This window comes from Microcaecilia unicolor, chromosome 6, assembly GCF_901765095.1.
Source record: "Microcaecilia unicolor chromosome 6, aMicUni1.1, whole genome shotgun sequence".
NCBI classification, from domain to species: domain Eukaryota; kingdom Metazoa; phylum Chordata; class Amphibia; order Gymnophiona; family Siphonopidae; genus Microcaecilia; species Microcaecilia unicolor.
In genome coordinates, this window is record NC_044036.1 from 83,415,705 (window position 1) to 83,429,120 (window position 13,416).

Below are 13,416 nucleotides of genomic sequence, written 5' to 3' on the forward strand. Positions count from 1 at the left end.
ATATATCTGCACAATCAGACAATGATGTCATCAACAAGGCATATGTTGTTCTTTTTTGAGAACTAAGTGGTATAATCTTATTATTGTCAAAATAATAACTAGGGGTCAATATTCAGTGTGGTTTAAACAAGCAGGAAGCTTGGTGCAGGACTTTTCATATATATGAAGGAGGAGGGGGCCCCAGATTCTCCCTTCCACCTTCCCCTTTTTCCTCTTTCTTTCTATGCCATTCTCCCCATTAAGCTTGCCATTCCCCCCCCCCCCCCCCCCCCCATACTGCTTGGCACTAATTGGAAAGTGACCTGACAGACAGTCATGATATTCAGCAACGCGAGATCACATCAGGACCTGGTCAGTGGGAGTTAATCAGGCAGGAGGTGCCTGGTTAATTCCCACTGAATATCGACCCTAGAGATTTCAAGGAGGCCCTGGTTAAACATTGCTTGGGTGAGCCAAAAATCTACATGTGTATTCTCCATCTCACATAGGTAATACATGTCTATGTTTAAAAAATCCCCATCGACTTTTGCAGCAGCTCAGAGATATGCACAGATTTTTTTTAATGCGTTTCACTCAGGGCTTTACACAAGGGAGTAAGGAAGTAATTTTCCTTATTTCGTCATTATCTCTGCCTCCAAAAAAACTCCCCCCAAAACATAAATTGCAGCCTCGCTACTTAATTGGTGACACAGACTTTTAGGTTTGGGAAATGGATCACCTACACTCCTCTGCTAAGCAAGAACACAGTGAACTTTGCAAACATTCCCGTGCCAACTTGATAATATATTTTGATTCCAAACATTTTTTATGTGTTTATTTTATAAAAACCTTTGGAAACAAAATATATTATCAGGTTGGCAAATGAATGTTTAGAAAAGTTCACTTTTCTTGAAATGTGACTTACTGTGGATACAGTGCTCTTGCTTAGCAAGCCGGTGTATAAGTGTCAGCAGTTACACGTGGAACTTGCAAAATTGCTGCTTCTTGTGTAAGTGCCAGTACTTACACATGGAAAATGCTGAGTTGATGCTGCTCTTTTAGTGCACGTGTATATTTGTAGCGTAGATGCTCCCACTGTATGTACATTCATGGAAGTGAAGGAGTGTATGTGTTTTACAAAAGGATTCAGGCAGATTTTGACCTGGACATCTGAATTTCAGTCTAACGTTCTATGTAAATTGGGCCTTCACATATACTTATGGCTATGTACCCCCACAGTCAGTTTTAAAATCCTATGAATCAATATTCAGTTGGCGGCACTGTTCTAAGCTAAGCGAGAATCCTCCAACTGCACTGCTGCTAGTACGGGGTGGTGCTTCGATACGTGTTTTCAATCACTAGGGACAGCAGATTCCCAGGAGCCCAGCAGAACTTGCCTGTCCCTCACTATTGAAAAATGTGATAGTGAAACAGCACCACCCGCTGGCAGGACTGTAGGTGGAGGACTCCCACTTAGCTTAGAGGGAACAATAGTTCGCGGGTCGGCATTTCTTTAAACACTGACTAGCACCAGTTAAATTAGACCCAGATATATGCTGGGCCTTCTTCAGGCACCGGCACTGTATATCCAGATCAATGGTGGACCTGGAAGCTATGTGGGTGTCAGCCAATATACAGTGCTGGTACACACATACCTAACTGGACTTTGGCAGGGCTGCCAAGAGACAAAGCCAGGCCTGAGGCCAACACCCCCCCAGGCCCACACCGCTTACTTGTCCTGCTCCTGTTACTGTGCGTGGCAAAATTCCCCAGGGTCCAGCGCTAGCATGGCTCTCCTCTTGCAAAAGTCCTTCCTTCCTTCCTGAAACGCCCAAAGAGGCTGTTTGGATGCAGCAGGAAGGAAGTACTCTGCTTGACTGCAGTGCTGCTACGCACAGGAACAGGAGAGCAATGCTAGCACCGGGTGGGCCCCCCTTGGATGCCGGCCCTGGGGGATTCCCCCCGCCTCCCCCTCTCATTGGCCAAGGACTGTGGCCCTATCTGTCCACTTAGGCATGTAGGCACTGACACTGAATATCACCAGTGCCCACATATGATATCTTCTGGATCCACTATGACTCTGGCCAAGACCCACCTGGTTTTTACTGGAGAGGTCAGAGCTGATATTCACCAGCACTACCCAGTTTAGTGCCACTGAAAATCAGCAGGTGCCAGTGTGGTTTAAGCAGGCCTCTCCTGCTTGTTTAAACCACACTGAGTATCGGCTGCTAGTTATTATTTTGACAATAATAAGATTATACCACTCAGTTTTCAAAACGGAACAGCACTTTCCTTGTTGATGACATCATTGTTTGTGCATGAAAAGCGATGAAGCTATGTCATCATCAGTTAGGCAGCTGAGCTTCTGTATTGTCCAAGTAGAAGCACAATTAGTGCTGTGATGTAGACTGTTTATGGTGTTTTGAGGTGGCTTGTGCTGTGCCATCTGCCCAGCATCTCACTGACTGACTTGAAAAGGTTCCCTCACACCTTATCCTGTAATGTTCAGGATGGGTAACAGTTCACCTGTCATATTCTGTCATTTTGAGAATATATCTGTGAAATGCTGAACATTAACAAAATAAGAAACTGCAAATTAAAAAAAAAGGACGCTAAAGCCTCCAGTTTACTTGAAAATTAAACACTAGTGAAAAACAGAGGCCCAGATCCCAAGGGGCTGATTCAGACTAATAGAAGAAATCAAATTTGTATCCTGCCTTTGGAACTGCCCCAGAGATAAATGTGACCAGAGGCCCCCCTGTCTATATGGGATTCTGACCCTTCCTACTCAAGTTTAGCATTCTCCCCCACCCCCGCTCCTGTCTTTGGATTTGCGTACCGTAACTCCATCCAGAAAACAGCCTTATACTGAATATGATTTCCCTACATTGTACCACTAACATCTGTCATCTAGAGACGGGGGTTGGGTAAAGTAACTCCTGTGCAGGAGAAGGATATGATATGAAAAGGAAGTTAATAGGGTGAAAAAGAGGAAACAAAACAAGCCAGCAAAGCAGTCCACGTAAGTAGGAAAGCCAAGCTTTCTGAATTCACAGTTCAAATATTGTAAAGCTACTATGAAAGAGAATGTATGTAGGTCATGTAACTTTATTTCAGGTGCTTCCACTGGCTATTCCGATTATCCATACCACTGTTCTTTGATTTCCTGCACTATCCTTTTATTAATAGATGAAGGGTGATGTGCTAGCCCTTTATTATAAATGGCAAAATGAGAGCCAACACATCTGTTTGCTACAGAAGAGGAAAAGGGTGATGGAAAAAAACATGACAGGCATGTACCACAGCAATATAAACCCACACCTAGACAAACTGTAGCCGTTCCTGATCAACTTTTCACTTACTCAGGCAGAGGAGGAGCAACACACACTGTTATGAAGTTTTCTATATGTTTCTACTTCACATTTCTGAAACATTTCTGAGTGTTTGTCGAACAGTTGACGATCAGGTTGAATCTTCTGGAAATATGTAGCACTCAAGAGTATTTTAGAAAACAGAGTACTTAGCAAAAATAGTCTTTTCTTTAGATTTTCTTTAGATTTATTCCTGAGAATTAAGCCCCTCACTAAATCAGATCTTGAAAAACACAAGCACTACCAAACTGAGGTCCTCCACTCAACAGAAGTGCCATGCACATGTAACACTACTGCTTATTTCTACAAACAAAACACAATGCAGAGTTCCCTCTACTCTGTCACTCAACACGGGCACATCAGAGGTCACGTCACAGAGGGCACAAGAGACGTGGAAGAAGCCCAAGGGGCAGACCTAGATCCTGCCTGCCAATTCCTCAGCTGAATGCTCATCTAATCTCAAACATTAATTTTCTTGAAGACAGGATTATGTTAGGAAAATAGATCTTAGCTGCTTTGACTCATTACTGGTGAGAACGTTTGCCCTGCTCATGGCAGACTGGATGCGCTGATGCAGGGAAGAAGCGTGTCAACTTCCATAACAGACAAGTTCAAATTGTAACGTATTTCAAGATATAATTGAGCTATGATTCATACACTGGTCTACCTGCAGCAATTAATATGAAAAATAAGGGGGGATGAAGTCCAATGAAGCAGAAAGTGTAAAGTATATCACTCTGGAAAAGTAGGGAAACTGAAAGTTGTAAAGGCCACAGATGGATTTTAAAGATTTCTGTGGGCAGCCAGCATTCAATATTGTATGTAATCTGCTATTAGAATGGGGATTACTAAAGATCATGAGAGAACTCTCCAGGGCCGGTGCTAGGGACTCTGGCGCTACCCTGCAAACTACCAGTAGACTACCCCCTCCCCCATTCCAGTATCTCCTTTCTCTCTTCTCCCTCCCCCATTCACCCACCCGCCCCCTTTTTGAAAGCCGATTATTTCTTATACCACTTCCCCTCCCACCCTCATTCCGGCATCTCCTCTCTTTAAACCCCTACCCCCCCCCCCCCCCCCCCCCCCCCCGGCATCTCCCTCACCTGCATAGTCTAACTTAAAAATGTTTTTTTCTAAGCAGAGGGTTTCCATCGTGGGAGCGATTCATACATGATGCCTTCAACCTCCTTGGCACTCTCCCTCTGCCACGGTCCACCCCACCTCTGACACAACTTCCTGTTTCCGCCTGGGCAGACCGCAGCAGCAGAGGGAGAGTGCCAAGGAAGCTGAAGGTAGCATGTTTGAATCACTCCCGCATCGGAAACCCTCTGTTTAGAAAAAAACATTTTTAAGTTATACTGGGCAGGTGAGGGAGACACCAGATGGGGGTAGAGAAAAGGGGGAAGATATGTCGGCCCAGTGCGCGCTGTTTCTGGCGTCCCCAAATGTTGGTGCCCCCCTGCCGTGCATACCTGCTTACCGCGTTTTGCCAGCCATGGAACTCTCCAAAGTTGCTGAGGGGAGGGTCCTGAGGTTGTGGGTGGTAAAGGATTCAGCCCAAGGGGATCGGTTCCTGGGTAAGTTCGAAAGGAAAATGTTTCTGGTTGTTGAATGACAGTGTGGAGGAGTTAATAAATAATGTTGTTGGCGAGTGCACAAAGTCTTTGATTGCCTCTACCACCACCAGGACCCTTGAGGAGAGGGGGGAGTCCTGGATGGGTTCAAGAAACTAAGGCTGACCAAAGAGATGGTTTCTGCAACTTCCACTATTAACTATGAAGTGGAGGAGCGCTCCAGGTGGGAAATAGGGGATCCCAGGTCTGTGAGCAGGAATAGTGAAGAGCTATTCGGAGCCAAAGGTGGTAGCCCGGAGAGGTACTCCTTTGGGAGACAGGGAGGTCTGATCCAAAAAGGAAAATCTGCTTGTTGCACAAGTGCTGCAGGCACAGCCTTAAGTTGTTTCACCCAGAAGGGATGGGTATGGACAGGAGGAGCTGTAAATATGATAAATTGGCATTTGAAAAGATACAAGAGAGAAGCAAGTGGAAACAACGTTTCAAGAGATCAAACCAGGATCAGGGTTGAGATGCTCCAAAAAACTTTATTGAGGACCCAACACGGTCCGTGTTTCGGTTTTTATAAAAACCTTCATCAGGGGTCTAAAAGATAACAATCAATCATATATATTATTAAATAAAAACAAATTAAAAACAAATTAAATCAAATACATTACAACAAATATAGAAATGTAAAAATACACCACATATAACAAATATAATGTATAAATAAAAAAGAATTTTAAAAAAAATTTTCATTATGAATCAAATTCATTACTCGAAAGTGTTGACTGAATCCATATATATATTGTTATTATCAAATGGATGTCATAGGGAACAAATGGTAAATCAATTATAAGTAATTAATTTATGAGACAATTAGTAAATTGATTATATGTAATTAAACCAACATTATAAAACCGTTTCCAAAAATATTATATATTAAAATAATTTGATATAAATATGACCCATAATATAGTGTATAAATTATGTATAACAGAAATGGTATCTATGAATGGAAGAACAAAAATTATATATAAATGTCATGAATTCAACAGAAGGCATTAATGTTATGTATTAAAGAAAAGACAATGATATGCTGAATAAGAAAAGGCAATAATATGCTAAATGAGAGATGAATAACAGGTAAATAACAAAAGGTTTACAGCAGATATTTTCTTAATGAGAAAAAGCAATGATATGCTAAATGAAAAATAAATAACAGGTGAGTAACAGAAGATTTACAGCAGATATCTTCTTAATGCATATATATTAAATAGAAAGGAAAGAAAAAATCATTTTGAACATACCAATCAGTAGTAGCACAGGAGATATACTGACAGACAAAGGAGCTTGTGAAAATGTAGTCTCTATAAAAAAGATTTTAATAATTAAAGATCATAATCAATATTATAATAATATGTTGTATTAAAACGTTTAACGACCAAAATTTTGTTATGCTTAAAAGATAGCAAAAAAATTTTTATCATATTAAGTGAAAATATATAAATTCACCATCTATGAAATCATGAAGTAAAAGTTAAAAGGTTTTGAACATGTGTATCCAAATGTCGATAATTTTATCAACAAACGTAAAAAACTTGAGAGGACAGAAAAGGTCTACACTTACACATTCCAACAAACCTAAAAGAGGACTATATGTCAAAACAAATTATATACTTCAAATTATACTAGCGCATAAGATATGTGTATATGTGCACATCCCTAACGAAAAGAGCACCGAAGGTCTTAGCAGAGAGAGCAACAACTAAGGAATATATACTCATGGTGTTGTATCAATCGGTCATCGTGTTTTGATAAAAAAAACCTTGTATATGACTTCAGTTTGGTAAGGAAATAAAAAACTAAATGCCAAGATCCACTCCATGCTAATATGTGAGATGTAGATAGATATATCAGTATGTACCTTACGTTTAAAGCCGCCCAAAGTTCTAACAGAAAAGACATATCGATAGTAAAGTTATCATGTAGTTAGAATGAAAGCCAGCTACATATACATCAGTGGTTCCGTGTCGGGTAAAGATGTTAAGCTAAATAAAATCAAAAAAGAAGAATACCTTACCTTGAATGAAGAAAAAATGTAGCCTCGTACCAATAGGTATAGTTTGAAATTGTATTGAAAAGGGCGCCAGAAAAGGCATTATTTAAATAACGATATGATGTAACGTGGAACCCGTGGATAGGGTATTTCAAATTTCAAAATAAGGATTGGCACATATACTAACTAATGAAAAACGGATGACTATTACATTAGACAATCATTGTAGGGGTAGGCGAATGAAATTGATGGAGGTGTAAAGTGATAAATTTGTCACATAATCATTTAAAAGATAATTAGATGAAAAGCTAAAAGAATACATAGAAATTAAAAAATTAATTGAGAAAACGGTTTTGAAGAGCTCAATAGGATAATAAATTAATAAATTAATATTTAGAAAATAACCAAAAATAAGGGATGATAGAATAGTAACCAAATAATTAATCAAGTAATACTTAACGGATATTTTAAACAATACATATGTAAAGATGCCAAAATTTGTAAACGATATATCAACCAATTAGTAAGAAATGTCATAAGAAGTTAAACTGAGATAAGTACAGCTCTGAGGGACTCGACAGAAATTATGGGTACATATAGCAGCAGTGGTAAATGGTTAAAACCATGACGTAGTAACCAAGGTATTTAATTAATTTAAATGGTACTGGAATAGTAATTTAAACCAATAATTAACAAAAGAATAAGCCTATAAATTAGCTCCTTGGAATCAATATATAAAACGAAAAATCGTTAAAACAAATGTTAATTGAATATTCGTGATGACAGGCACATTAGTACCTATTTGTATAACATCAGATATCTTTCTCTATTGAAACAAAATGGGTTATAGGGCTATTAAAATCCTATAATGACAAAATAGTAAATAAAAATAGGTCTATCATCACAAAAAGACTGGAATATTCATTATAAGAAACATAGATCCAATCCAAGAATGAAAATAGTTTAATGCTTCTGCTAAAAAATATTTAAAAATGATTTGGTCATATATTACAATTGAATATATTGGATACACATGGACAGAGCTATCAATAAATTACTATCATGGGATAAAAATAAAAATAATGATAAAGAATAATGATAAAAAAATATAATAATAGTAAAAAGAGGTCCATCATCGCAAATAGAATTTCATTATAAGGAACATAAATCTAATCCAAAAAATGAAAATAAAAGTAAAAATAAAAAGTGGTTTTATGCTTCTAATACAAAATAATATTAAAATTTATATTTTGGATATATATATCGACAGAATAATCAATAAATTACTATAATGAAATATTAAGATTACTATTATGAAATATTAAAAAAAGAAAACTAACATAAAAAATTGATACTAGTCGTAACGTAAACATATAAATAATATCAATAATATCAATAATATCAAAATGTATATATATATATATATATATATATATATATATGAGAGTTAATAGCAGAAAATAGATCAGAATAATTGATGGATTAATGCAAAGATATTATCCAAGAAAGTGTAAATATTCAATTTCTTTATTAAGACCTTTTGGAGCTACACATTCAGCTTGATATATAGCACGTTGTTCTGCTCTTAATAATTTCTGGTCAATATCTCCACCACGGGGATTTTGTTTAATAAGCTGTAATACAAAGAATTTTAAATCATCAATGCTGTGTTCAGCATCGATCCAATGTTCAACTAATGGAGCTGATTTAACCTGCCTCCTGATGCAACTACGATGTTCGATTATCCGAGTTTTTATTTTCCTTTTAGTCTTACCAATATAGATCATGTTGCAAGGACATAGAATCATGTAAATCACATTATCAGAATTGCAATCACTATCGAATCTTAGTTCATATTTTTTACCTGTAGAGGGATGTATAAATGAATCTAACTGGAGGGAGTGGGCACAGACAGTACAAGAATTGCATGGCCTGTGTCCACCAAATTTACGAATAGAATTATCTCTAATCATTGGAAGGAAAGATGGAACTAAATGATTCCTTAAATTAGGGTTTCTAGAAAGCGCAAAAATTGGAACGACTTCTTTGAAACATGGATGGATCTGAATGATATGCCAGTGTTTTAAGATAATTTTTTTAAAAGAATGGCTTAAGGATGAAAATCTAAGAGCACAGACTAAATCTGGATTAGAAAAGGATTTAGCGCCAGTATTCAACAGTTCTTCTCTAGTTCTCAGACTGGCTTTTTTAAACCCTTCTGTGATACATCTATTCGGATACCCTCGTTGTCTAAATCTTTTCTTTAAATCTCTAGAATGTTTATAGTAATCATCTACATCAGCACATATTCTCTTAAGTCTTAAAAATTGACAAAATGGTAAATTATCCTTTAGTGCTCTATTATGGTAACTTGAGTAATGTAAATAGCAATTTTTATCTGTGGGTTTTCTGTATAATGAGGTGGTGAGCCAATGTCTGTCCTTTTTAACCTCAATGTCTAGAAAAGAAATACAGTCTTTATCAAATTGCATTTTAAATTTCAAATTTGAATCACATGTATTGATCCATTCATGGAATTGTTGCAATAAAGAACTATCACCTTTCCACAGTATAAAGATATCATCTATATATCTCTTATACATTTTAACTTGCTGTTTGTATGGATGATCTAATAGATATAAATCTTCAAATTTGGCCATATAAAGATTGGCTATATCGGGGGCCATAGATGCCCCCATAGCTGTGCCCTTAATTTGTAAATAAAAATTGCCATTAAAGTAAAAATAATTTTTTGTCAGGGCAAGAGTAGCTAAGGCTAAAATGAGCCTATTAGGAATCCGTATGTCAGTCTGCCTATCACGTAGGGTTTCTTCAATGACAATTAGTGCTTCCAACTGTGGTATGTTAGTGTACAATGATTCAACATCTAATGTAACTAATAATAAATTTTCTACATCACCATTATATTCTTCCAACATATTAATGAAATGAGATGAGTCGCGTACATATGATTTGATTTTGGGAATATATGGTCTAAGAAAATAATCTGTAAATATCGAAAGGGGTTCCAAAACTGAACTGTTTGCTGAAATAATAGGTCTACCTGGTGGATCAGTCATAGATTTATGTATCTTCGGTAGGATATAAATCGTTGGAATGACAGGATGCTCGGTAATCAAAAATTGTTTTTCTTTAAGTGTTAAAAAACCCATACTATGTGCATAGTCAACAATTGTAGTTATTTCATTTTTTAAGGTATCTGTAGGGTCATCACCAAGAGGCACATAAAAGGTAGTATCACCTAGTTGTCTCATTACTTCTTGTATATAAGATGTTCGATCTAGAATGACAATGCCTCCACCCTTGTCTGCTGGTTTTATGACAATATTTGTATTCAACGATAGGGAACGCAATGCTTGATTTTCATCTTTTGTGAGATTATAAAAAGGGCGTCTTTTGGTGCTCTTTTCTAATGTTGTGATGTCCCTGAGGACGACGTCATAAAATGTTTTAATAGCAGGGTCACAAGGTCCAGGGGGAACCCATTTAGAATTCCTTTTCACAACTGATATATCAGTCTGTGTGGATTCAATGGATGAAAAAAATTTTTTGATCTGTAATTTCCTCTGAAACTTAAAGAGATCTATGCGCGTCTGAAATTCATCATAGGTGGAAGTGGGAGAGAATGAAAGGCCTTTTTTTAAAACTGCAATTTCTATATCTTTAAGGACATAATCTGATAGGTTAAATATAGGTATATCATCTACCAAGGTCGATAATTCTGTCTCTCTCCTCTTCCTCTGTTTCTTCCTCTTCCGCGTCCTCTTCCGCGGAATTGATATCCCTGTTGGAATCGGTCTATATTCCTGGTGGAGTCCAATCTCTGTGGACGTGAATTGTTCTGTTGCCAGAGATGTTCTAAAAAATTAGATGTGACTGCATTGCGTGGTTTAGGGCTGTGAAGAGGAGAGGTAAAGATCTCATCATCCGACATACTTCTTATTCTCTTCCTGCCACGTTCTTTGTTAGTGGAAGGGCTATTGGAATGGGTCTGATGTATTTCCGCTTGGACTGAGATTTGATTACTGTTATCAGAATTAATATTCCCTATGTTTCTATGGCTTCTATCAGTGATAGGTAATTGGTTTTTAACATGTGATGCCATGTGTGACCGTGATCTGTGGTGTATCTGAGGATGATATTTAATCTTTGCTAGGGCCCAAGGATAGATTGGGCCCCTTTTATAATCATTAGTATCTCGTTTTAGTTTTTCCATCTTACCCTTTTTAATTTCTTGTCTCAGATTCTTACTTCGAGTGTTAACATCTAAAATGATCGTGTTAAAATTATCATCTTCTTTTTCAAGAATGTCAAGTTCTACCTTTATTTCTTTCTTAATGTTCTCTGCCCTCTTCTTAGCTGTTTCAATTAGAAGAATCATGAGGTCTAAAGAACATTTATTTAAAATTTTACACCATATCCCTAAGTTTGGTTCTGGATTTATAGTTTGCATCTGATACCAAGTTGGATTACAACTGCCTGTTGAAGAATCTCCAGTAAAGTTCTGGTTTGTCTGCATAAAATCTGGACTGGAGTCTTTCCTTTGAGTGAGAGTGAAATTTATTTACTCCCAGACTGGTAAAAGAAAAAGAACAGAGAGAATAAAGAGAAATAAAACCCCAGCTCAAAACCCTACGGCCTGGATTTTTAGCCTGCATCCAAGCTCAGTGTGTGTGACTAAGAAAAGAAGCAGTGCTTTTGGAAGAAGGATCCTTTCTTTGTGGCCCTGGTCTCGGGTACTGATCCACGAAGAGTTAGCTGGTGCCTGGACTGAGTGTGTGGTGAGACCAGGGTTACATGTACTACTGGGCAAGATTATCAGACTTGGGAACTCCCAAACTAGTGGTCCTTGACCCTACTATGGAGGGATGTAGCCCCAGGTGCGGACAAGTGGGCAGGGGCCCATCCACTTTGGGCTCAGGCCCATCCAACGGTGGTACACCCTGTAGCTGGTGAGGATCCCCAAACTTGCCAGCTGAAAACATCTCCTGAAGGTACCACAACTCCCTCTTGCCAAACCTGGCAGCCAGCTGGCACCCTGCTCAGTTGATTAGGAAGGGTATGGAGTCCAGGTGTGCGGATGTTATAATGCCGTTGATATCGCTCCATGGTGCGACCGCACCTGGAGATTGTGTTCAGTACTGGTCTCCGTATCTCAAAAAGATATAGTAGAATTGGGAAAAGGTACAGCGAAGGGCGACGAAAATGATAATGGGGATGGGACGACTTTCCTATGAAGAGAGGCTGAGAAGGCTAGGGCTTTTCAGCTTGGAGAAGAGACGGCTGAGGGGAGATATGATAGAAGTGTATAAAATAATGAGTGGAATGGATCGGGTGGATGTGAAGCGACTGTTCACGCTATCCAAAAATAATAGGACTAGAGGGCATGAGTTGAAGCTACAGTGTGGTAAATTTAAAACGAATCGGAGAAAATTTTTCTTCACCCAACGTGTAATTAGACTCTGGAATTCGTTGCCGGAGAACGTGGTACGGGCGGTTAGCTTGACGGAGTTTAAAAAGGGGTTAGATAGATTCCTAAAGGACAAGTCTGTTGCTGACTGCAGAGCTTGGCAGATGAGAGTTTGGTGCACCTTTGGAGGATGTCTTCAGCTGGTGGACATGGGTACCCCTGCTAGCTACTGTATTTATGCTTTCAGTTGACTGGGGTTGGGGGTGTAGTGCTCTAGTAGGGGCAAAGAAAAAGTTTTATGCCCACCCATTCTGCCTAATGGCAGGACCACCGGGGGGGGGGCAAAATTCCCCAGGCCCAGCCTCCAAGCTGGGGGAGCGGGCTCGGCAAGCTTCTTCCTGCCTGCCTGCTTCCGGGTCTCTCCTCTCCTGCTGCTGCGTGCCACCCAGGACACAGATGATTGCATTAGCGTGATATCTCGTTCATGCAATCATCTGGGTCCCGGGTCCCAGCACAGACAGGAGCAGGAGAGGTCAGACTGTGGGAGCAGGCAGGCAGGAAGAGGCTTGCCGGTGCCAGGCTCTCCCCTTGAAGGCAGAGACAGAAAGGTACAGGGGTGGACGGGAGGGAGCGACGGCACGAGTATGGGGGGGGGCAGCACACAGCAGTCCGATTCTGCCCCAGGCCCGGCAATCTGGTTCTGCCCCGGGCCCAGCTGTGTCTCTCAGCGGCCCTGCCTGTTGGGCCCACCCAAAATTTGCTGTCTGGCTACACCACTGCCACTATGATGATCACTAATTACCCCTCTGGAATGCTACCTTTTTCAGCAACTTTCCTCCTCTCCTTCCTTCACCAGAAAGGCACAGACCTCCACTCTGGTCCTGAATCAGCTGGCTCTTTTCTACTTTGGAGATGGGGCAGACTGATTTTACAATCTTCTCTCCTTGAACAGGTAGGAGGATCCCTCCCCCTGGAGAAGGCATGCAGGGCAATAGAGCATCAATGCATGCTCTCAGCACT

General features: G+C 39.4%; 1 protein-coding gene across 1 annotated transcript in view; it reads right to left on the reverse strand.

The window, feature by feature from the left end:
* RGL1 (ral guanine nucleotide dissociation stimulator like 1) overlaps positions 1-13,416 on the reverse strand; it is a 259,243-nt gene that overhangs the window by 84,103 nt on the left and 161,724 nt on the right. The window lies entirely within an intron of this gene.